Genomic DNA, 24,128 nt, shown 5'->3' on the forward strand with positions numbered 1-24,128 from the left:
GCCTTTGGATTTCAGTATCATCTCTATGCAGTTGATACTCCCATTTATCTATCCTCTTTCGATCTTTCACCATCTGTGTTGGCCTGTACTACTGTACATCTTTCTGCCATTTCATCTTGCTCGTCTTTTCACCACCTCATACTCAATGCTTCAAAAACAGAGCTAGTAAGCGTTCCACTATTCAACAGAAGTTACCTGCCTGACAGAAGCTAAGTTACCCACCTGTCATCTCCATTTATGTTCAACAGAACAGTAAACCCTTCCCTTTAAGCTTGCTGCAGAGGTGTGATCCATGACTCAAAACTGTGCCCCAGATTGACCTATTTGAGTGCTTAGACGGACTAGGGGTTGATACTAACGCTGCCCACTTACATATGGAAACCACTAACCAAAAAAACGATTGTTGTAGACTCACTTAAAAACAACAAATAACCAAAAAAAAAAGGAATCAGGTTAGAACAGCTGTCCCTATCTCAGTTGTTTCTATGAAAAATCTTGTGTGCAATAATGCAAATTATTATTCATTTTAATTATCCATAATTAAAATGAATTTATTCTGATATTTACTTTCTGTTGCCTACAGGTGACCTAACTCTTCCCAGTTCAGTGTTTTTACTGGTGCTTTGATATAATAGCCAAAGGGACAGAATTTACAAACTGTTTTGTAATGTCATTATATTAGAGACATTATGATCCATCTCTTATAGTCAGTGTCATATGTTGTGTTTGTAAGAGACTATCAACCACTTCAGAGTCCTCCAGTGTTGCATCCTATTACTCAGTAGTCAAGTAAACTTTAGACTTGTGATGAACGTGTCCTGTGCACCCAGTAGAAAGAAGAAGAAAGAATGTTATTACTCACGTCATTCAGTTTCAAGTCGAAGTGTATCAGTCGATCAGGAAATGTAATGTCTTGTAGGACCTCCATGAAAAAGATGGATTTCCTGAATGTGTGGTCCTCAGATAACTGGAAACCATGGTCTTCTCCAAAAATGACAATCACCCTCAGCGTGTCGTTCTAGAGACAGACACAGTAGCATCAGCAGGCGCAAGACCTTTAAAGCAAATCATTTATCCCCACACAGAACAGCAGGTAAATACTTCTACATGCCCGGATGCTTTAAAAAGAGACAGATTGTGATAATGACAGTTTTTGGTCCGTTGCAAATTGCTTTTTTTTTTTTCTTGTTTAGAAACCTATCCTCAAAATACAACAAGGTGCGCCTAATGCCTACACCCAGTGGAGGCAGTCATTGTGATGGCTGGGCCAATACTTATTAGAATAAGGCTTATAAATTTACTAGGAACCAGGAACATCAAGAATACAGTACATAACAAATATAGCTTTTGGTTTCCATTTCCACTGATATAAATTATACTACACGAGGGTGTCTTTTATTTGGGAAGACAGGAGCAGAGTGCATAGTTTTTAAGATTGGGCTAGATTTAGACTTGGATTAGTGTTATAAATTACTGTTAGGTCTAGGGTTAGACCTTGGGGTGTGCCCAGATTAAGAATTTGGGCTAATTAACTGCTAGCAAGAAAAAGTTAAGACAAGAGGACTAAGTGTGGCTCAGAGTGGATACTGGGACAGTAGCAAGGATGTACCTGTGTGAGCAGAATTGGTGGGAGTAGGATAGCCTCTAGCAGGGGCGGATCTAGAAATTTTTTCTACCCCGGGCGATATAGAGGGGGGGGGGGGGGGCGATTTAAGCCCCGCCACCTTTCTAACTTCTAAGGCTGCCGGCGGCTGCACAGTATGTGCAGGTCCGTTCGGCAGTGATAATGTGCTGTCCCGCTGCTCTGATTGTGTTTAAAACACAATCAGAGCAGCCGGGCAGCATACTGTCACTGCCTAACGGACCTGCACAGTGTGCAGCCGCCGGCTGCAAGCCCCTGCTAGGGGGAACGATCGCCCCCCCCCTGGATTCGCCACTGGCCTCTAGAACAGAGGTCATTTTCACAAATCATTTAAAAATGTGAAGATTTGGGGATAGTTTGATCATGAATTCGGTGGGTGGGTAGCAGCATGGGAGACATGTTTTAGGAAGGAGAGAAAGGTGGTTATTAGAGAGGAGGCAAGGCACAAGTCAGGGACAGAGCTGAATGGATGTGAGGGAGTGTATGTTGAGATGAGTTTTGAGATGTATGAAGGATTGTTGTTGTTGTGGGCTTTGTATTGGGTTGTAGAGGATATGGTGGGTCAGTGAAGGGATTTACAGAGTAGTGCAGTGGATGTGGTGTAGAGAGAGAAGAAGATGAGTCTTGCCATGGCAGTATCTTCATCAACATTTATTTATATAGCGCCAGCAGATTCCGTAGCGCTTTACAATTGGGAACAAACAGTAATACAATAATACTGGGTCATACAGACAGACAGAGAGGTAAGAGTGCCCTACTCGCAAGCTTACAATCTATGGGGACAGATTGAAGAGCGGACACATAAGTAAGGGGAATTCCATATAGGAGGAGGTTTCTTTAGTTCAGACAGGATGTAATCAGTGAAAGAATAAGAGCTTTGGTTCCAACTTGTGCAAGAGAAGAATGTATTCAAGCAATATTTTGATGGTGGGATCAAAGGGACTGTGAGAGCAAAAGACCCACCATAGTGGTAGGGGTGCAGCTGCTATGTTTCCCACAGCTGTTGTGACACATCTCCCATGTCAAAGTCCCTTATGAGTATATTGGGGGTTTTTTTCACTCTTGATTGGTAAGTAGAGGTCCTATAAATTTTGCTATGGGACCCACAAATGTCTAGTTTCAGCCCTGTGGGAGAGAAATTAAATGTTAGGAGTTAAGTAGAGGACCGAGTAAGCTGACACCAAGATAATGGCAGTGAAGAAATGATGGTGTTGTTGAGGGTTAAGGAGATTTGAGGGGAGGTGTTTACTCTGTGTTTTGGATGTGCTCCAGGTAGCATTGGGATATCCAGGAGGAAATATCAAAGTGAATTTTTGTTACATGAGATAGTAGTAAAGGCTAGAGATCGGGTAGATTTGGGTGTTATCTACATAGAGGTGGTATTGGGGGCTGAAGGAACAAATTATCTCACCAAGAGAAGGGGTGTACAGTAAGAAAAGAAGAGGGCCAAGCACAGATCCTTGTGGGACCTTGTGAGACTCAAGAGAGAGTCAAGACATCATTTCTTTAGGGTTGGTTGGATGAGCATGTGTTTAAGAATTATTGGAATTTGCCATTGGGAAGAGACAGGTTGAAGAGGTGAGCTGGAGGTAGGAATACAGCGGGAGCAGTTGAGAGGAAATATGGTTGATGGGATGAGACATGTGCAGTTGCCATCATGTGGATGTTTCCAATAAGTCTATTATGTTAAAAAGGACCGTGTCATATTTTAAGTAATGTTTGTTTTACAAAGCACTTAGTGCACTATACAAGTGTACAAAAATGGCTGTTCTATTCTCCCTCTGCTCAGAAGAGAGATTAGGACAGCTGGAATCTTGCGTCACAGCTCCCCTACAGTGTGAGAAGGGGGATGACATGGGAAAATTGGGGAAATAATTATACACTTACGAAGTGCACAAGACTGTTTAAAATAATAAATAAGGATTACCTAAACATGACAGGGAATCTTTAAAACTAGTATACTGTTTTTGTTAGATTTTTGTTTAATTTAACCCATATATTAGGATCACATTTTAATTATTTCACAGGAAAGGGGAATACTCTTTACAACAAGCAGGGCCTTATTCATTAAGGAATGTAAATGCAGATAAGTGCCATATTTTGTGTTAAATTGCACTTTGCATGCCAAGAAATGAACGCCAAAGAACGCAAGTGGATGAAATTCATCCAGGTGGCCCCAGAGCAAATGCTCCTTCTGTCTCTTTATTAAAAGGGCACTAACTACATGGGACAAAATTAGTAGATTGCTAGTCAATTGTCCTTTACAAATATTAATTCTTCTACAATGGAAAATGAACAAATTTCCACAGGACATGACCAAGATGAAACCCTGTGTCTCTATGCTTCACTTTACTTACAGGTTCTTATGACCCAAGATAGCTCTCGTTCGACGTTCTCCCCATAGACTACAACGGGTAATGCCATCTACAGATGAGGCTGGCTGTCGGGGTCAAGCTCTGAATGTCAGAACTTGATAAACTGGGAATAATCGCATAATCGCAGTCCTCATAGGTATCTAGATATGTGATTGAAGAGGTTGGAACCACAGCAGATATCTCTGATGTCAGAGATCTCTGCCGTAATCCTCTAATAATAAATAGCCTTGTTACTTGAAGATGTGTCAATCTTAAAACCTCTTGGGAAGTTCATCAATATGCCTCATTATCTGGCTGCACCCCACTGCGTAATAAGCTGGTGCTATATATTATTTATTATATATATATATATATATATATTATACGGACTCCATATTTTATAATATATAACACAACTTTTATCTCTAATTTCAACACCACTTTCTGCTGATAATTTGTAGATAAAAGTTCTTTTTTTCCCCATAGAATATGGAATTTATTGATCACCATGTAAAGAATAATTTACCTCCTTTTATATAGAACACTCCCCTTATGAAAGTGTATGTACTGACCTCAATCTCTTGATCATAAGGGTCACAAGTGAACCATTTGCGCCAAACTCTCAGAACGCTATGAGTATCGTTGCGGCTTAATTTGAGAAGTTCGTAATTCTGTATCTCGTCTTTCACCGGTGGCCAATCCACTTCCACGTGAGCATCCTACATAAGGACAGAGCTAAGGTTGGTGAAGAAGAACCGGATATAGGAAACAATGATTGAACTGTGATAATTCTATCCAAAGGTCAATTATTACAATTTTAACAATAATAATAGGATTCTCAAGTTGAATAACGAAATAGTTCCTTGGTTTGAAAACAAGTATATGGGGCTTTTTTTTTTAGCAATATGTTGCAATATGTGAAAATGTTCTGTATCCCATAGAAACCATTTAAATTTTAGCTGCAATTTTTCTTGCAAATCAGAGAATTAAAGCGTAAATATGATTGGCTTCTATGGATTACCGCAAGGGACTGACAAAATTATTATGATGCAAAAACAAATATAATTACTCTTACTATTACTAAGCACCCCCTCCCTCAAAAATACTATAAAATGTATGTATTTGTAATATTGACTAGCAGTAAGATATGGCTGATTATTACCTGGTTTAATAATTTGACTATAAATATATGTGGTCTGCTGGATTCTAGCAAAATTTAATCTCTATATAAATATAATATTGTAGAAATATAATATCAATTTGCAAACCAAACTTGACTATATGTATAACTATTATTAAAAATACATTTTATTTGCAATTTTGTAAAATAGTTTAATTTCAAAATGCAACAAAAAAGCAGCAAATCATTTCAGCCATTGTACCTTACGTAGTCATAGTTTAGAGAGCTTCCTCTACGGGCATCTGAGCCTCAATGAGAAGGTTTTCTACCCAGTTCAACAATATAATTTTAGCGTCAGACTCACATAGAAAAATGTTTCTTCTTCTTCATTCCAACCTCCCACTACAAAATCAGACCTATTCAGAGATCCATCAGGGCTCAAACCCAAAGCTACCCACGATGCTAATGGTGTCTGAATCTCCATCACAATCTCCTGGATCTCTCTGTCATATCCCCATTCCAGAAGAGCGACATCTTCACTTTCTATAGACGGTATCTCTCTGGAAAATGGTAAATCAAGAGGCCCCTGTGACCTTAGGATGGGGAGGACCCCAGTCAGCAGAAGCCAAACGTTCCTCCACATTGAAACCTTCCTAATCTTCATGGTGAGAAGCTCTCAACTGGGCAACGCACACAATGGTGATGCATATATGCTTAGACTCATTATTAGACAATGTAATAGGTTTTATAACATTCTACTAGGTATCTTACATGACCTGATTCCAATATCCTGTATAGTTGTTTTTGCATAGCAGGGTCACCTTATCTTATCGAGCATTTAGGACCCAGATAACATTGTATTCAGGTAACAGAAGATGATTCAAAATAATTCTAAGCTGCATTTTTCACTCCTATCAGGAATTATATAAGAATGACATCACATTTTCTTTTTACTTTAGACTCACAAGACAGCTCTAACAGTTCATTTCTGAGCCTCCTCTTCATAACTGATCTGCTTGTCTCCTACTATTAGACTGTTCATAATATTACAGGTTGCCCATTGCTTTCTGTTGAACTTCTGTACCACAGGTTTTTACTAGGTTGTAGCGTTAAGCACATCTTCCAAAAGAGTTCTCTCTCTTCCTCTCTCTCTCTCATCCTCTCTCTCTCTTCCTTTGTCTCTTTCTCTCTCTCTTCCTCTCTTTCATTCCCTCTCTCTTTCTTTTTTAAAATTTTTGCTGTTTCAGTTCATGTGATAGTGATTATTGCTTTATGATTGGCTCATTTTCCTTTGTTTGACAAAGGTCTGTCTGAATCTAGAAGGTACAGATTTTAGCTGCTGAATCTCATCCAAATCAATCTAAGACTTGAAAAATTACTCTGTGCAATGAAATGCTAATTTTTTTTGATAAATTTCAACTTTGTAAAGATCAATTCACTCAATTTACCAACTGCTCGCTGTCTTATTCCTATTTATGGGGCAGCACGGTGGCTAAGTTGTCAGCATTCTGCCTTATAGCACTGGGGTCTTGAGTTCAATTCCCGACCATGGATTTATCTGTGAGGAGTTTGTATGTGTTTCCGTGTTTGAGTGGGTTTCCTCCAGGTGCTCCGTTTTCCTCCCACACTCCAAAAACATAGTGGTAGGTTAATTGGCTGCTAACAAACTGACCCTAGTCTGTGTGTATTAGGGAATTTAGACTATAAGCTCCAATGGGGCAGGGACTGATATCAGTGAGTTCTCTGTACAGCGTTGCAGAATTAGTGGCGCTATATAAATAGATGATGATGATTTATGTCATCTTTAATGACTTATGTTTTCATCATCATAACTAATTAAGGCACTCTGTCCTTCAGTACATTATAATTTACACAGACAGCTTACAGTGCTAGCTGCTGCAATGTGTAAATTATATGGCCACATAATCCTCTATAGTGGTTTCCAGCACTTAAATATGGTCTCTGCTATGTCCTAACAGCAATTAAGGGGATGAACTTCAACACAAGTGGTCAACGGTAATATTAGGAGCTGCCTGTTTTGTTTTGGCGATGTGCCTTATTCACTGAACATATTATTACTTCTTTAAATAATGAATGGAATCTATCCAACTGATAGAGCTTGGGATTACATAATCATTGCATCCTAATGCACTGGGATTGAGTTTCTAGAGATAAGGAAATAGGTTTTATGCAAGTGATAAGAAAACATCTCATGGTAGGACTTAATTATTTGAATATACAGATAGAGCGAGACGTTTAAGAAAAACACACTGAAAATGGAATACAAAGTCATGAGTTAGATGAGGAAATATAATGCAGCAGAGCTCTGAAATATGCACAATTTGGTTCATTAAGATTCATTGTCCCTTAGGTCACTATATGCATGAGTAGGCCCACAATGTGCAAGGTGGCAGTACAACTGTGTCTGGGGAAATGTTACCACTAAGCACAAAATACACAATGGACCTCATGTAGAGTTGATTGCAATATATGTCTAAAACTTAGGAGTAAATTACATCTGAAAAATAAAAATATTCTACATAGTGCATCTCGGTTGACCGTCATTATTATCAGTTCATAACTTTCACCAGGTGTAGAGCACCCATAACAGATACATTTCCTGACAGGAGTATCTGCATCTGCATCCAGTATTTGAACACGCCCCTATTGTTCTTTGTCTGCACTTGCACGCCCCTTGTCTCCGTCAATCCTCCTCTATAAATGTAAAGCATCGTATACACAAGTGTCATGAAACGGGGTGCTACTGGACTGAGAACTTTATTCATCACCCATTTCTCACAGTTTAATATACTTTTTAATCCTTGGCCCAGTCTAAGTATATACACCAGAGCATCGGTGTATTATGTGTATTATTATATCATGTTATTAGGTACATTTTGCCCTTGCTATTAACTACAATATTGTATGTATTAGAATTAGAAAGAATATTGCCATATTGTCTGAAAATAACAGGACAGCAGAAGTAATTTTGCTTGTGTTAGCTAAGGTAACTACCATTTGTCTCAAATGTCCATTGTTATGAGGTGTGGCGTAGACCTGGTTTGTAATCAGAACAATGTCTGAGCAACTTGACATAGCTAGCTGGCAGCTCATGTTAATAAGCTAGGTCAACAGGTAATCTGAACGGTAATTAGGTTAGAACTCCTAGATGATATGCAATGTGCCTCCACAGTAATATACTGGCTGAAATAGCATTGGGAAATGTATTATATGTATCAATATAAATGTTATTGTATCAAAATGTATCACAGACTCAGATTGTGTAATGTTGTAGATACAATGTGTCAAATGTCTTGTTGTTTTATGCAAGCCTGAAGTGTCATTCCTTGATGTTATATTGTAACCCTATGTTTAGTGTATCCAGCCGCATAGCTAATTGAGTCAAGCCATTCCATTGTATAATCAAGGTAACAGAGACTGTATGTCTAACAGCTAAAGTGTCCACTGATAGACCCCTGCTGTAAGGGGGAGGATTGAGACATTTGACCCGACTCCCTGTGTATACAGCCAATAATATAAGGAGAGCAGAATGCCAAGAGAGCTATTCAAGCTTAGAGGATCCTGGTGTACAAGACATCAGCAAAAAGGACTCTGTGCAGGCATTTTAGTGCCACTGGAGGAAACCCTAATAGGACAGGGTCTGTGTGAGCCAGTAACCCAAGCTGGGTGATATTGGGGGAGGATAAGACCCTGAAATAGACTGAGATTATTACTTTGGAGTGCTGACTGCAAGAGGCTGTTCGAGGGTATATATTACCATTTATCCTGTACCTTGTGAAAGACTTGTTGGGTTGTGCTGTCGTAATAAACCCTTATTTTAGATATACTCTGGTCTACCGGAGTGAGTTGAATCCCACAGAGGGTAACTGCCATCCCAGCTAAGGGTGGTATCCTCACAACAAGTAGTCACTGAATCCGCATATAGACTCAACTGTAAGTCTTTTGTAGGCATGCATATTAATGAAATTTGTTTATTACGTTACCCAGATGGACTTGCGTCCAGCTCTACATGAGGCCTAATGTGTCACATGTAGACAGCTCCCTCATTCAAATAAACTTTCTTGTACCGCTTGTGTAGCATATAAAGCTAGACAATAGGGGATATTGGGTCTGCTGTTATTCCAATTGTCAAATATTTTACTTTCTACTAAGTTTTTTTAATATTGGTTTACAAAATGCAAAGCCCCGGCTATGACCAAACCAAACATTACTGATTATAACTGTAGTTTTGGATGTCTGCCAACTCACCACTTAATTACCCTGCATCTGTGTACTAATATATTTCATCGATATAACAAAAATACATATAAATATGTTTATGTGTTTTGTAAAATAATGAGTTTTATAGTGTCTTAATGGTTGCTTGCTTGTAAGATATGTTTCTTTATCTTCATTATGACTAAAGTCACAGTGCCCATTGTATTAATTTTTCATCTTCTTCATGTCTGTGTGTAACCAGATTAAAAGTGGGTGAGGCTATAATGCTCTCCGGCCAATCAGAGTTTTACATTAATAGCAGCAAGGTGAAAGAAACACAAAGAATGTTATTTACTAACTGCAGCTGATGATGCCTTCCTTTTGCACCACCATAACCTAAAAATGTACCTAGATGCACAGTGCAGTGGTGTAAAACTTACGTCAAACTTTAAACTCCGATGACTTTAGTATTACCCCTTTCAAAAAAAGCCTCATTCATGAATAGTTACCTACTCACCCAGGCTGTCCAGGAGACTCTCGAATGTCTAGGAGATCTTCCGGATTGTTCTGTATTATGCCACTATTAGTGGCAGTGAGTAGTGGGGGCGTGGCTTAACGATTCTGATCATGGGACCGAGTGTGGTCATAACACTGCACTCGTCCCCAGGATCAAAATCAAAATGTTGGCAAGTACACATTTATGGGTTATATTCTTCATAAGAGCGAGGAGACAGTAGGATTCATTTTATGCATGTGGCAATTGTATTTGTGCTTATTACATCCTATAGATTGTAAGCTTGCGGGGCCCTCTTATCTCTCTGTCTGTTTATATTACCCAGTATTGTTTTATTACTGTGTTTGCTTCTAATTGTAGCACAACAGAATATGCTGGCACAATATAAATAAATGTTTAGGATGATGTTGATGTTAATTACATTACTTGGAATGTATCCTAAATTTTATTTCTCTGTTGAAGTGTAACAAAGGTCCAAGAAAACCTGCAATAAACCTGCACTCCTACCGATGTAGGGAGCAGAACCTGCTCCATGATGTCGTTTTTCTGTGGACCTTGATCACAGAAGTTGCGACTTCTCATTGGTCCACCAATTCATACCCCCTTTCTGTAGCTATTTTAGAGTGGTGCAAAACAATATTCACCACATTAGGTGGTAGAGCCCCTATAAAAGTATAGGATGTAACTGAGAGATCTCCGAGATGGTCAATAAAGTCCTTTTGAAATAGTTTAAACAGAAAACCCCTAAAATTATGCCCTTTTCACCCCTCTATCTCATTTAAATAATGTATTTTTTCTTCACTTTCCTGCAAGACCACTAGGTGTACCAATACACCTACATCATCGTTTGATAATAACGACCAACGTCTCCCCTCTATCTGTGCAATCTCCTGGTCCTCTGTACCATCTTGTCATGGAAGACCATGTACATCAGCATAAATCAAGGTGCACTTACACAATGGCTCTACAGCTGATTTTGTGGATGATTTGCCGTTATTTATAAACACTTTTTTTTAGCGCCAGAAAGCAGGATAGTGCATATAATAAATGACATCCTCAGTCAACTCCTTTATTTACATGTCTGTCCACACTTGAACTTGGATAGGCTAGGCCAACATGCTGCCTATTCGAATGTCTAACCATTAACTCCTACGCAGTATAGTGATGTAAGACTTCCGTTACTCTGCAACATTGTCTGTGATTGTTACTTTGTAATTAGCTTGTAACAATACTCAGCCTCCCTGGGTTTAAGATTGTGAAAGGAGATTCAGTATACCAGCATCACGGTGGCTCAGTGGTTAGCACTTCTGCCTCACAGCGCCAGGGTCATGAGTTCAATTCCTGACCATGGCCATATCTGTGAGGAGTTTGTATGTTCTCCCCATGTTTGCATGGCTTTCCTCCGGGTGCTCCGGTTTCCTCCCACATTCCAAAAACATACAGGTAGGTTAATTGGCTGCTATCAAAATTGACAGTAGTCTCTCTCTCTCTCTGTGTGTATGTATATTAGGGAATTTAGACTGTAAGCTCCAATGGGCCAGGGACTGATGTGAATGAGATCTCTGCCCAGCGCTGATGATGATGATGATGATACCAGGAAACACAAGTTACCCACCTGAATCCAGTCTTACCAGGATCCTCAGACATGGTTCAGTAACAGGAATTGTGTTTTTGATACAGTTGATGACAAAGGCTGTATATAGTCCATTCTTCCTGAGATGATCTGTGTGTTACGCAAACATTGCTGTTTAAGAAACTAATGTTAAGTACTGTTGACATAGCTCAATAGTGATCAAGATATTTTCTGTGAAAAGAGCACGGCTGTGATATTTCTGTAAAAAGAGAGATGACACAAAGTCTAAATTCTGTAAGGACAAAGCAAATGTCAACACTGGGTCTCACACACAAAGCTTAAAACAACCAAGGAACATTGCAAAATCTCAGGGGGAGCTATGGGGCTTTCACAAGCCAACTACAGCAAAGGCGTGTTCACAGAATTTGGAGCTGATGAAGACCAGAATGCAGACCACACTTTTTACAGCCATAATATTTGTACCAGCCTAGGGGTGCCTACAGGTTGGTTATATGTATGTGGCTGTAAGTGCACCTACCGTAGATTTGGCGAACATGCTACTGATGAGAATCTGGAAGCATCTTAAGAGTAATAGCAATTTTTTTTTAAGTTCATTTTGGAGCTGCAAAATACAACCAAGTTGTATTCAACTCTGCGTCCGGCTCATTCTCTGTGCAGTTGTCCATGAATACAGAATAAATAAGTAACTGTTATTTTTGTTGGGGTTTTATATGATTTTTTGGGAGGATATACTTCATGTATTTTGGGATAATTTAGCCTTCAGAAACGCTCATTGACAGAACTAAGCTTGTTATGTCCCTCCATTATTAAGTGGAGATTTATTTTATTTTTATTTATTTTATTACTTATAAAAGTTTTGCTTTATGTATTATTCACCTGTATACTACATTATATTCTGGCGTTTTGTTGGGATGAGGGTGAGAGGGTATTGGGGTTTCAGTCTCTGGGATAACATCGATCTCAGAAAGACTGTGGGCGGAGCCATAACTACCCAATCACAGGTAAAGCTCCATACGAGGAATATTTCACTAATGATTGTCAAGTTTAGCTCAAACCAGCATTCATAGGGGCATATTCAATTGTTGGCGTTACTGGCCAAAGTAACGCGTAAATACCGTTATTACGGTACCTTTCACGCTGGATTTCAGGGAGCCGCGAGCTGAAATCCGGCTTAGTATTACCGTGATAACGGTAATACTTTTAACGCCGTGGGGAAATTCAACAATTGAATATGCCCCATAGATTGGAAAGCAAAACTTAGTTCTATGTTAAATTATAACAATGTTGCTCTTTTTTATTTTACATGGGCACCGTGCCTTCTTAAGTTCTCAGTTCCCGCTCTGAACAGAGTAGTTAACGAAACAAGCGCGAGGGTATTGCGGAATAGCGCATACGCAGTGAAAGAGGCTTCACGGCATATTCACCAACTCCGGACAGTGGGCGCTGGAGATCCCTGCACCAGTCGTGTGTCCAGGGTATAATTTTTATTAAAATATCTCCATTCATAATGTTCAGCTGTTCTTATATATGCCCTTTTTCTATCTCTGAATATTACAAAACACACTTGCACCTCCCCAACTTTATAAGTGGTTAACAATGAACAATGGCAGCAATGTTGTGATATTACATGATTCCCCCAATACTGAGTTATAACCAATAACTATGTTTGTCCCTAAAATGACATCATGGAAATGGGAGGTTAGAGGATCCTGTCAAATCATGTCAAAACAGAACCTTTAATTTCAGCTTTAATACAATATAATCAAACACCCTCAGGAACCAAACTATAAAAGAACAGAAAGTCCCATTTTCAGCAATAAGGGATTTTTTTCCACTTTGCACTATAATAATAATAATGCAGTTACCACTGACATGGACCCAGCCAGTGTTAAGTGTCATCGTCCTATGAATCAAGTATCTCATGATGGCACCAACAAAGGAAGAGCACTGAAAACATTTTTTAAGTATGCATTAAATTATATTTTTGCTAGTGCTGATCCGTTTACAAAATATGCTCCACCAACCCCCACCCACCCCCACCGAAAATATTTAGCAAAAGCAGTAGATATGATACAATTTATATGATATGTTTTCCACTCTATTTTTTATTTTCTAAGAGCAGTAGACCTGACAGTGGCAGGCTAGTTCACGTAGGCAAAGAGTGACCCTTCCTGCTCTGGTCCAGTCTCGCGGATGGATATCGCTGAGCTGCCCAAAGGGATAAAATATGACTAAATTGCGTTGAGAAGCAGTGATAAGTGATTATACGTTTTGCTGTGAAAATAATACTTGGCATCCGACCTAATCACAAAGAGACGGACCCAGATTTGTCCTTGGACATTCCTGTCCCTGGCAATGAACCCGTTTTTACAATATTTTTACAGCTGAGCAAAACAATTCCTGTTATTCTGCATATTAGATTCAATTCTCACTATTTGTCATGAGCGGTGGGGACAGAGGAGCTCCCCCGCAATGCTACTCTTTTTATGCAGAGTGTGATCGCACATCTGTTAATCCATCTGCATGGTCTTGGCTTCCTTGGACTATTCTTCTTAACTGCCTGCACTTTATAGCGCAGACAGCCTCATTTCACACTGTTACCCCTTTTTCACTGTTAATTTTAACATGTGGGTCTACTTTGCTGTTTGATTCTGATTTTGACCTTGCCTGTATACTGACCAAATCTCTGGATTTCCCTGACCTTTTGCTTAGACGCTAATCATTCTCTGGATTGTTGACTACCCTGAACTTTAGCCTTTACCTTGACCATTCTCTGGATTTCCGCCTGCCCTGACCAATTGTCTGGATCTTGACCATTCCTGGATTATCGCCTGCCCTGACCTCTGCTCAGACACTGGACCTACTTCCATTTTTTTTGGGCTGCACAGTATCTGCATTTCTCCTGCATGCAGTACTCTATTTTGTTTTGACTGGTGTCTAATATTTTTGGTGACAGAATATATCAGATTAGGCCACTACTTCCATATGCACAGTACCAGACGGCAACTGAGTACTGGTGAGCATGTCCACCTCTAAGAGAAAGGGGGCTGCTAGCTATAGATTAAGACCACAGCTAGCCAGGTTCTACCAGGTTCTAGATGTTTATCCTGTGGATTCCTCATCTGGCGTTATACTGTTCTTATTCCTGTAACTTGATTACTTAATATTTATTGAGTAGAGTTTTAATAAGGTAAAAATAAGGGCAATATATCCAGGTTTAATAAATACTATTATTAATATTATAGTGCACCAATGTGCCAGCATCTTTTTAATTATCCTGCTGCAATCTTGCAGTCAGTGCTCTCTGAAATTCATAACTCTTCCACATTGTCTAACATACTGTGGAAGCAGAATGAACCATTGATGAGGTTTCAGGAATAATGATGACATCAGGCCACAGCTTTTCTGCTACGTGTGGGAAAGGGGGTGTAGCGCTATAAATGTGGAGTCTTTATTCAAAGACCAATCTGAGTTGTGTGTAGTTGTGTATTCAACAAAGATGATAACATATGATTAATATTAGTCTTTGACAGTTTGGAATGTTCCGAAATGGATAATAGCTTTGTCCATTGTCTCTGTACAGTGCTTCCTATTGCGAGGTGTGAAGTTAGATGAGAAGATCGACAGGTACTCGATACACAGCATGACAGTAGGACTAATTTATAAAAGGCAGACATGCAAAGCTTCTTTATTTGCACAAGCAGCTACTTGTCCACATAGCATATTTGAAGACACTTACTTTTGAGTGCACACTTGAAAAATAACAAGGTGTAAAGAGAGAAAAGTCCAACTACCACCTCAGGTTATTCAATTATTCCCATTTGTGTCGTAAAGTAATTATGAGAGTGAGGGGACACCAGGTTTGTCTTTATTACATGATGGATTTGTAAGTTTAAATGTTTTTATTGCAATGAGAAAAAAGCTGTAGAGTCATCTACCACCTTAATGCGCCCCCTCCCTCCTTTTATCGCCTTTGCATGTGGGGGGGCAAATGTAGGCACACTCATACGTTTAATCAGTATTCGGCAACGAACGCCCTTGACATGCCTATTGTGCCCATCTAATGGTACGACTGTACCATCAGACTGTAAGCCAACGGACACCACCATCTTGACCAGCAAATACAAGCGGTAACCCATGAAACTGAGCGCATTTGAGCAACAGCAGGAACGTGATGTCACAAATGAGCTGATGGCATTTGCACTTTTCTACTTTCACTTGGTTGATGTGGGAGGAACGCACATTGCAGGTGAGAACTTAATGAAGTCTGGTTTGTCTAAAGTGTTTCATTCCCCATAATCTTAAGGTATTGCCCTTTGATTTACTCCAGTCATATATATGGGTTCTTCTTCTGAACATTGAGATGGCCTCATTCTACCCAAGATCTCCGGAAACAATGTTTTAGAGATGACTTATGAGTGTAAGTTGAAGTGATACACAATGACAGAAACATAGAACATCCAAAGTGTTTAATAAGAAATAAGGAAAGGAAAGGAACATTTCCATCTTCTCCTCTAGCAGAAGATCCAGCAGGTGATAGATACCCTCATTAAAAAAACAAAATACAAGTAACATAGCTGAAGACCACACTGTAGATGAATGATTCTCGATTCCCATCACCTGAAATCGGTGGCCTCAGCATCATGTCCAGAATCTCATTTCCGTCCCCTGTTGAATCTACAGAGAATGTTTCCTGCATCCACTCCTCCCCTGCAATAACAGGACAGGTTAAAAATACTGGGCATGGAAATCTACTGGACATGGAAATATACTGGGCATGGAAATATTGTGGTTTGAAAGTTTAATTTTGCTATGGAACGGGATATTCCACAGAGGTATGAAGTTATAGGGTTACAATCATCGAATTCCGCTTTTGCTAGTCCACACACTATTTTTAAATACATATTTTGTTTAATTTAAACTTTATATGTAGAGAGAGGTCAATGTAAGACAATTAATTTTGCTATATCGTGTGATATGGGTATACCCATCCTCTAGGTGTGAGGTATGTCCCCGCTCACAATGGTTCTACATAAACAAGAGGCAGGTGTCTCTTGTGAGCGTGGTAATTGAAGGGTGGGGAGGAGTGTTGGGGCAGCACAGAAAGAGTGATCTAGAGCATAGGCAAACTAAGGGGAGGTTTCCTAGCGCCTGGAAACCCCCCTCCCAGCCTGGGGTACTGTATGCTTGAGGTGACTGGACTCTGCCCCGGCACCAGCCACGTTGCAGCTTGTGTGCAGATCGTTTCTGTCTGCACTGTTCACAGCCATCTCTCCCCAACAAGCAAGAATAGGTAGGAGAGAGCAGGACAGTCTGCCAACTGTTCTGACACAATCAGTCAGGACTTTGTCCTGACTGTAGGGACAGCTAGGAGGTATGTCCCGCTTCACACGGCTCTGCTCGAAAAAGAGAGAGCTGCATGCCCCTAACAGTAGTGCACGCAGCATTGCCCATGTATATTATGGGGATATGAAGAGTTGGAGAGCAGCCAAGCACTGTCTAAAATTATAGCTACGCCCCGAAGCATGATGGCCACACCCACTGTTGGCATGGAAACCCCTCTGTACAAATCCTGCGTTTGCCCCTGGCAGTGGTACAACTTGCTGTACGCAGACCACTGACTTCCCTGCTACCTCCCTGCATCTACTCACGTCCATCCTGATCTCCGTGTTCAAATCTGCCTTTCCACTATATCAGCTAGTCGCTGATTCATTGACCAAAGATTGCTGCAAGTCACTGACTTTCCTATTATTTATTGGTATTCTCTCTCCATCTGCTGGGATATATGTTCCGCTAGTCACCCCGCTACCAGAGGACCGTTGTGTGAACTTCACTACTCTGGTAAGCCCAGTCATCTGGTGAATTCCTGGGCAAGACTCCTAGTGCCCGTGACACCCTCATAGCACTGCCTGAGGTCCCCACTCTGCTCTGAGAAGAGCGGAGCTGAGTCCTCTTCTGTGCAGCGGATGTGCAAGACCAGGCATGCTCAGAAGAGGCCTTCTCTCTGCTCTTCTCAGTGTAGTGTGGCTTGGAAAGGGGAGGTTACAGCAGCATCAACTGGCCCCTAACCAAATTTTTCTCTGGGGCCCACTGTTTCGCTCCTGATCATCAGCAATAATGCCTTTGCATGAGAAATCCGATTTAGGAAGTAGAAGTACCACTGTGATACTTGTTCTGTAATCTCCATCATAGAATGATGTTTAGGCTGAACGTTTTTTTTTTTTAATTAACGGGTCTATTGAAACACCCCAGACAAGTTTAGCTTCTGAGAAGAAAAAAATAAAAATATAATATAACTTTTCTATTTATATGAACATTGCGCAAGCTCAGTGGTGCAGAATGGAGGCCTCCAGAGTCATAAGTAACCTTTATTGCTCTGGATATTTTTAGCCATTCAGATTAAATAACGGTAAATCAATGTAATAAGTATTTTTTTTTTAGCCCTGTGAAAAACTGCAACAAAAATTACACTTTTTGCCCCAATGGGGCATATTCAATTGTTGGCGTTACTGCCTAAAGTAACACAGCGCGCGCACTGTTACCGTCATTACGGTAATAGTGCGCGTAAATACCGTTATTACGGTACTTTTCTCGCTGGAATTCAGCTCGCGGCTAAGGGAGCTGGGAGCTGAAATCCGGCTTAGTATTACAGTAATAACGGTAATACTTTCAACAATTGAATATGCCCTAATAAATGGTAGTTTAACATACAGGCCCCATAGACAGACAGAATGTTATCTTAACCTGGCCCGATATTGTCATCATTATGTCTCCTTTCTAGTAATTCTGGAGAGACCAGTGTGGACAGAAGCGATAGTATGAAGACTAAAATCAAGAGCAACGTTTTCCCCATCATCATGACGTAATCACTAGCTCTCGTCTGATCGTTCTTTCGTTTTATCTGCTTGTTGGCCTGTTTGTCTCCTGTGAGGACCATCTATATTAACAATGATGTGATGTTGCTTCTTCTTCTCTGCGTAGCTTCCTTCTAGCCCTTCTGCTGTGCACCTTCAGAATCTGATGTCACAGTGAGGCTAGTTACTGCATTGTGATGTCATACCAAAGAAATCTCTGCAGGGCGACACTGGCTCTTACAAGCAACTCTGGTATAAAGATCCATTATTCACAGGGCAGTCGCAATTGTGTCTATCTACTGGAGCCATTGCCGACTCAGTGCCTTAATAAAAGTCAGGCTGATGCCTGTGTAAGGATGGAGCGAGCACCCATGGTGCCTCCATTGTCCCATCCACATAGACAGTGCCCTGTGTCCCGCTTATTACCTTGCATGGGGGAAGGTAGCATCTTCTATTCTAGGTTGTGACATCTTATCCCAGCACCATAGATGACTTCCTTGATTTGCCTAGTGGTGGAGTTGGCTCTGAGGTTGTATGAGGAAAGCATCCTATGGTTATCCAAAGTTTGGGAGTTAAGAACGGTCCACTGATATTCTGGGCATATATTGGGCAGCACGGTGGCTCAGTGGTCAGCACTTCTGCCTTACAGCACTAGGGTCATGAGTTCAATCCCCAACCATGGCCTTATCTGTGTGGAGTTTTCAGAAAATGCTTGTGACGGTAATGAGGCTTCCAGCACATGTCTATGACTGCGCAATCCATACTTTCTAAGAATTATGAGATTATAATTGAAGATTTAGAGTGGGAGGCACAATAGTGAATCAATCCTCTGGTGATTTGCTCCTTGCTCTCCCCTGGTTCCAGACTTCAGACCAGGGGGTGAGAATATCAAACCTTCTAAAAAGGAAGAGTGGAGGTGTTGACCATTAGGTTGATATATTTACACCTAGAAATGGAGTGGCAGGAATCGTGACCGTTACTTTGGAATAAGATTATATGAAAACCCAGAAATTCAGTTTGGATGAATCTTAGGTTCAAACTTAGTGAATTTCACTTGGATTCAAAAATGTAAAAAAAAAAAGCAAAATGGACCATCATAGTAATCAAATAATTAAATAAGGCCTATACTAATGGAACCAGTTCTTTAGAGAAGCCGACTCATGATCTGTAACAAATCCTTAACCAACCCCAGTGTTGGAGTGTTTTCCAGTATACCAGTGAGACCACTGCATGGAGGCCTCATGCTAAGCCAGGCTGGTCTCTGTAGGGTTGACACTTATAGGATGAGGGTCACAAAAAACAGTGTTCCTCCTCCAGTAGGCAAAAAGCACCAGGTTGAAAAGTGCTTGCTGGGACTCTCCCTGACCACTGTAGGCTGTGGGGGCTTGGTAATTATGAAGCTTAGGAACTTTTCCACCATAGTTGTCCCAGTAAAATGAACATGGATATCTAAGTCCCATAACCATAACCCCAAACAAGTAAAAAATTGATACACAATTTTGAAATAAACATTTTCGGTTTATTCAAAGACTTTATCCAGAAATCAGCACAGTACATCATTTGACAAAGGTAGACAATGTGTCAAGGGTACAAATGCGCCCATGAAGTAATTATACCGGCAGTGTATTAAACAAGTGAGAGCGTAGGTTCATTTAATAGGAACATATCACCAGTCTAAAAAGCTGAAAGTAAAGATTGCTGATCTATTCGTAAGAAAAAGGTAAAATAAAAACAATGAGAACAGCAAAAAATCAAATTAGGGTTTTGGTGTGACTGACCACCTCTTAGTGGGAATGAGGAGGAGAGGGGGGGTTACTGATGGATCAAATCTCGGGAATCAGGAGATTAAGATTATATACAAAAGGGGAGATGAATGGGAAAGTATGAGGCTTATGGTTCCCACACTTTTGAATTATTTAGAGAATACTGCTCATATAATCCATTCTATATATATATATATATATATATATATATATATATTCATCATATAGCACCACTAACTCCGCAGCGCTGTACAGAGAACTCACTCATCACCATCATCATTTATTTATATAGCACCACTGATTCCGCAGCGCTGTACAGAGAACTCATTCACATCAGTCCCTGCCCCATTGGAGCTTACAGTCTAAATGCCCTAACATACACACACACACATAGACAAACAGAGAGAGAGACTAGGGTCACATTTGGTAGCAGCCAATTAACCTACTATTATGTTTTTGGAGTGTGGGAGGAAACCGGAGCACCCAGAGGAAACCCACGCAAACAAGGGGAAAACATACAAACTCCTCACAGATAAGGCCATAGTCAGGAATTGAACTCATGACCCCAGTATTGTAAGGCAGAAGTGCTAACCACTGAGCCACCGTGCTGCCCAATTTTTCAGGTATCGAATACTTTTCTCTTTCCACGTTTCAAAAGAGGTCAGGTGACAACCTGGTGGAATTCTGGGGTTATCAAAGAGTGGAATAATCAAACTAATATTAAACTTTAATTGAATAAAACACTTCTTAAAACCCTTGTTCACCACTTTATTAAATAAGATAAAAACTGAGCTTTTCTATTCCAAGATGCAAACTCTAAATGGTGCCCCCCAACTTGGGTGAAGTTGTAACCTACTCCACACCTTAGAACGCTACGGAAGCGAATGTTATCATCTCCTAACTGTAGGACAGACTCTGACGTAACTTCTATAAAGGGTTAAAGATGTACGGCCACTAAGTATTACTTGGTAGAAATTCCCATACAGGTACTTAGAGAAAATTAAAGGCAAAAAGTAGTTTGCAATAAGAAAAGGTTGAGAAACCCAAGGTAATAGATTAATATATTTCTTTTCCACTGCAGACCCTCTCTGAGATTTGAGAGGCCGTTGAATCTGTCAGTTGAAGGTTAATGTGATTACCTGCGGGGTATTTGACTCACTTACCGTGTTATCTCACCATCTCTTTCTGATATGGAACTTTATGTCTCTCTTATCTCATAATATATCTTAAACTAATTATCTCTGTTGGCAATGTCAGGACTGGACAGGAAGCGTAGACCTGCTGCTGATAAAATCCCACTGTTAGTCTCTCTATTCTGTATGAAACTGGAACTGAGCCATACTAAGGAGAAATAATGACATAAAGAAAGAAATAAGACACGACTTGATTATTCAAATGGACAATATGATCTGAAATCTTTAAAATTGTTATTAATCTTTTGAACTATAAGAGCCAGCATGACTGACAAGTAGAAAGCGCTGGACTCTGTAGTTCATCAGACTTTACACACATATATCGTTTAAAAATAAATTAATGTTTACACAATCCATTATCCCCATGTTTATTGTACATCCTAACCCCAAATCTATAGGGACTTTAGTTTTTTCTGTCCTGTAGTTCTGAAACCCCTGCTGGTCATGTGTTGTGCAAAGCATTTACTTGGGAACAATGAGTGATATGTACACACTCTCTGATGCCCTCCTCTTCTGCTCCGGCTATGGCGTGGGTGTGGTGACTGCCATCAGGGGGTTCCCTGAATGTTGAGGGATTTACACACATGTGTGTTGTGGAGTGACCTCTAGTGGCAGTGGAGTGCAGTGCAATCTTTAAAAAATATTGGACTCCAAGCCAACTCTAAATGGAAACTTTTTAAAAATCCGCCTTCTACTCCAACCCATAAGTGTAACGGTTACAGATAAAAAAAAAATTGACAACTCAAACTTCTCCAGCAGACAATGAGCAGTAATTAAACAGTTGTGGCCATTAACATACCCAGTTAATGTACCTGGTGTTACGAGTGAAGTTGTTACATAGCATCAATCGGAGATAGTCATTTACACAGGCAGACAGTAGGCATAGACCAGAGGTTCTTGCACTCCTCTCGTGCACTCCATCCCCTACATCTGCAGCTTCTTAATATTTCCCAGCATGGATGACTGCAGGGGTCATCCCTGCTGCTGTCCATCAAAGCCTCCCTCTCTTTAGGGGCAAAATATTATCCCATGGTAACCGTTAAGCACTTACCCCCTCCAAGGGTTTCTCGCTGTCATTCCGCCCCTCTGTCTCCAAGCAGGCTCTCATAAGCCACTTTGGCCTACAAAGCCTCCTCTCTTCCTTTTATGACCTTTGCTTGTGGGGACTCTTCCCCTCTTGTCCAAGGGCAGCTCTCGTGCACTCTGACATCGACAATCTTTGTCTGTCCTCCCTTCTGGGGTAGCCCTGAAGCTCGGCATCCCCTTTGCTTCTTTCAGCCCTCCCCCTCTTACATAATTGGGGTCTTTAACCCCCCACCATCACTCCCCCTCGCACGGACTCTTAGTAATTGGGCTCTTTACCCCTTTACTTTACTGTGCCAATCAGAAGCTCCACTGGGAGCAGATTTTGTTGACTTTAGATAGAAGAAAAGCAGATCACGATAGATTTACTAGTACAATAAATATAGGAGTGTGGGATTGTGTGAGTATTTATTTCTAATAAAATCTTTATTTTCTTAAGCGTGTGAAACTACAGGTTTAGCAGGCCCTGCGTTACAAGCGTCAGAATACCCAACCAGTTAATGGCTGGCAGGGCCTGCTGGGTCTTGTAGTTCATACCTAAGTAATGAATACACTAAGATTTACACTTCTGTAAGGAACGCTCTCACTCCACCAAATTATTTCCATCAGTTGGTGCAAACTTGTGTTCGTCTGCAGGCGCCAGGCTCACGTATCAACAGAAGGTTTTTTTGCGCTTTTGCAAATGAGGCCCTATGGCTGATATATCACATTTTATCTGGCCAGGGCATAAAGGCATTGCATGCTTAAATTGTCACAATGCTGGTTGCTCCCAGGAGAGAACCACTTAGCTAGGGTAGCAGACAGAGACAAAATAGGCCTGATTCATTAAGGAAAGTAATGCAAAAAAAGGAGTAACTTTCCACCTGGGCAAAACCATATTGCATTGGAGGGGAAGGGGAATTTAAAATGTGATGGCAGATTTATAGTTGGGGTAGGGCATGTCCTAGATTTACTTTAAATGTCAATGTAAAAATAAAACTATCAAGTATTTGTGTGCTGCATGAAAAACAGCCAGTATTCTACTTATGTGCTAAATATTAAACTAATTTACACCCCTTGCATTGCAATATGGTTTTGCCAAGGTGCAAAATTACTCCTTTTTTTGCCCTAATTTCCTTACTCAATCAGGCCCATTATGTCCAGCCAAGCTGTTTAGCCCTGAAATGATGATTCACAAGGGACAAAACTGATGATTGTTTTCCTTTAATCGGCCTTGTCTCCTATGCTTTCCAGCTTTTTATTTATTTGCTAACCACGATCTGATATTAAGTACTTGCCGTAACATCGGATATCATTAAATTCAGAACAGGGCACTAATACCTTCTTCCACTTATTAATAAGTCTTTGTGTAATTTATCTTGGGCTGATCTGCAATTCAAAAGGAAATGAAGATATCACATGTCCATAATCTACGATGCCCTCAGGGACTTGTCCATTCCTGATAATATCAAGTAAAGGTGCACTGTACCTAATGTGGAATTTTCTCTAATGTCTTCACGCTCTAGGACTTTAGTGTGTCTCACATTCCATCACATCCGGTATCCTGACCGAACCTCTGACTTCCAGGTCTTCTCCTTTCTGAAGGACACACATCGATAACTGAGTTGAGAGCAGAACCTTAACCTGACTACAGCTAAAATTGAATGCACAGAGGGTGGCAGAGGCTTGATAACATACGTGGGGGCAGAATGCTGTACCGCCAAGTCCACTCTGCACTTGTGAGCATGCGCTGGGCAGCGCAGTGGCTCAGTGGTTAGCACTTCTGCCTTACAGCGCTGGGGTCATGACTTCCA

This window comes from Mixophyes fleayi, chromosome 6, assembly GCF_038048845.1.
Source record: "Mixophyes fleayi isolate aMixFle1 chromosome 6, aMixFle1.hap1, whole genome shotgun sequence".
Taxonomy (NCBI): domain Eukaryota; kingdom Metazoa; phylum Chordata; class Amphibia; order Anura; family Limnodynastidae; genus Mixophyes; species Mixophyes fleayi.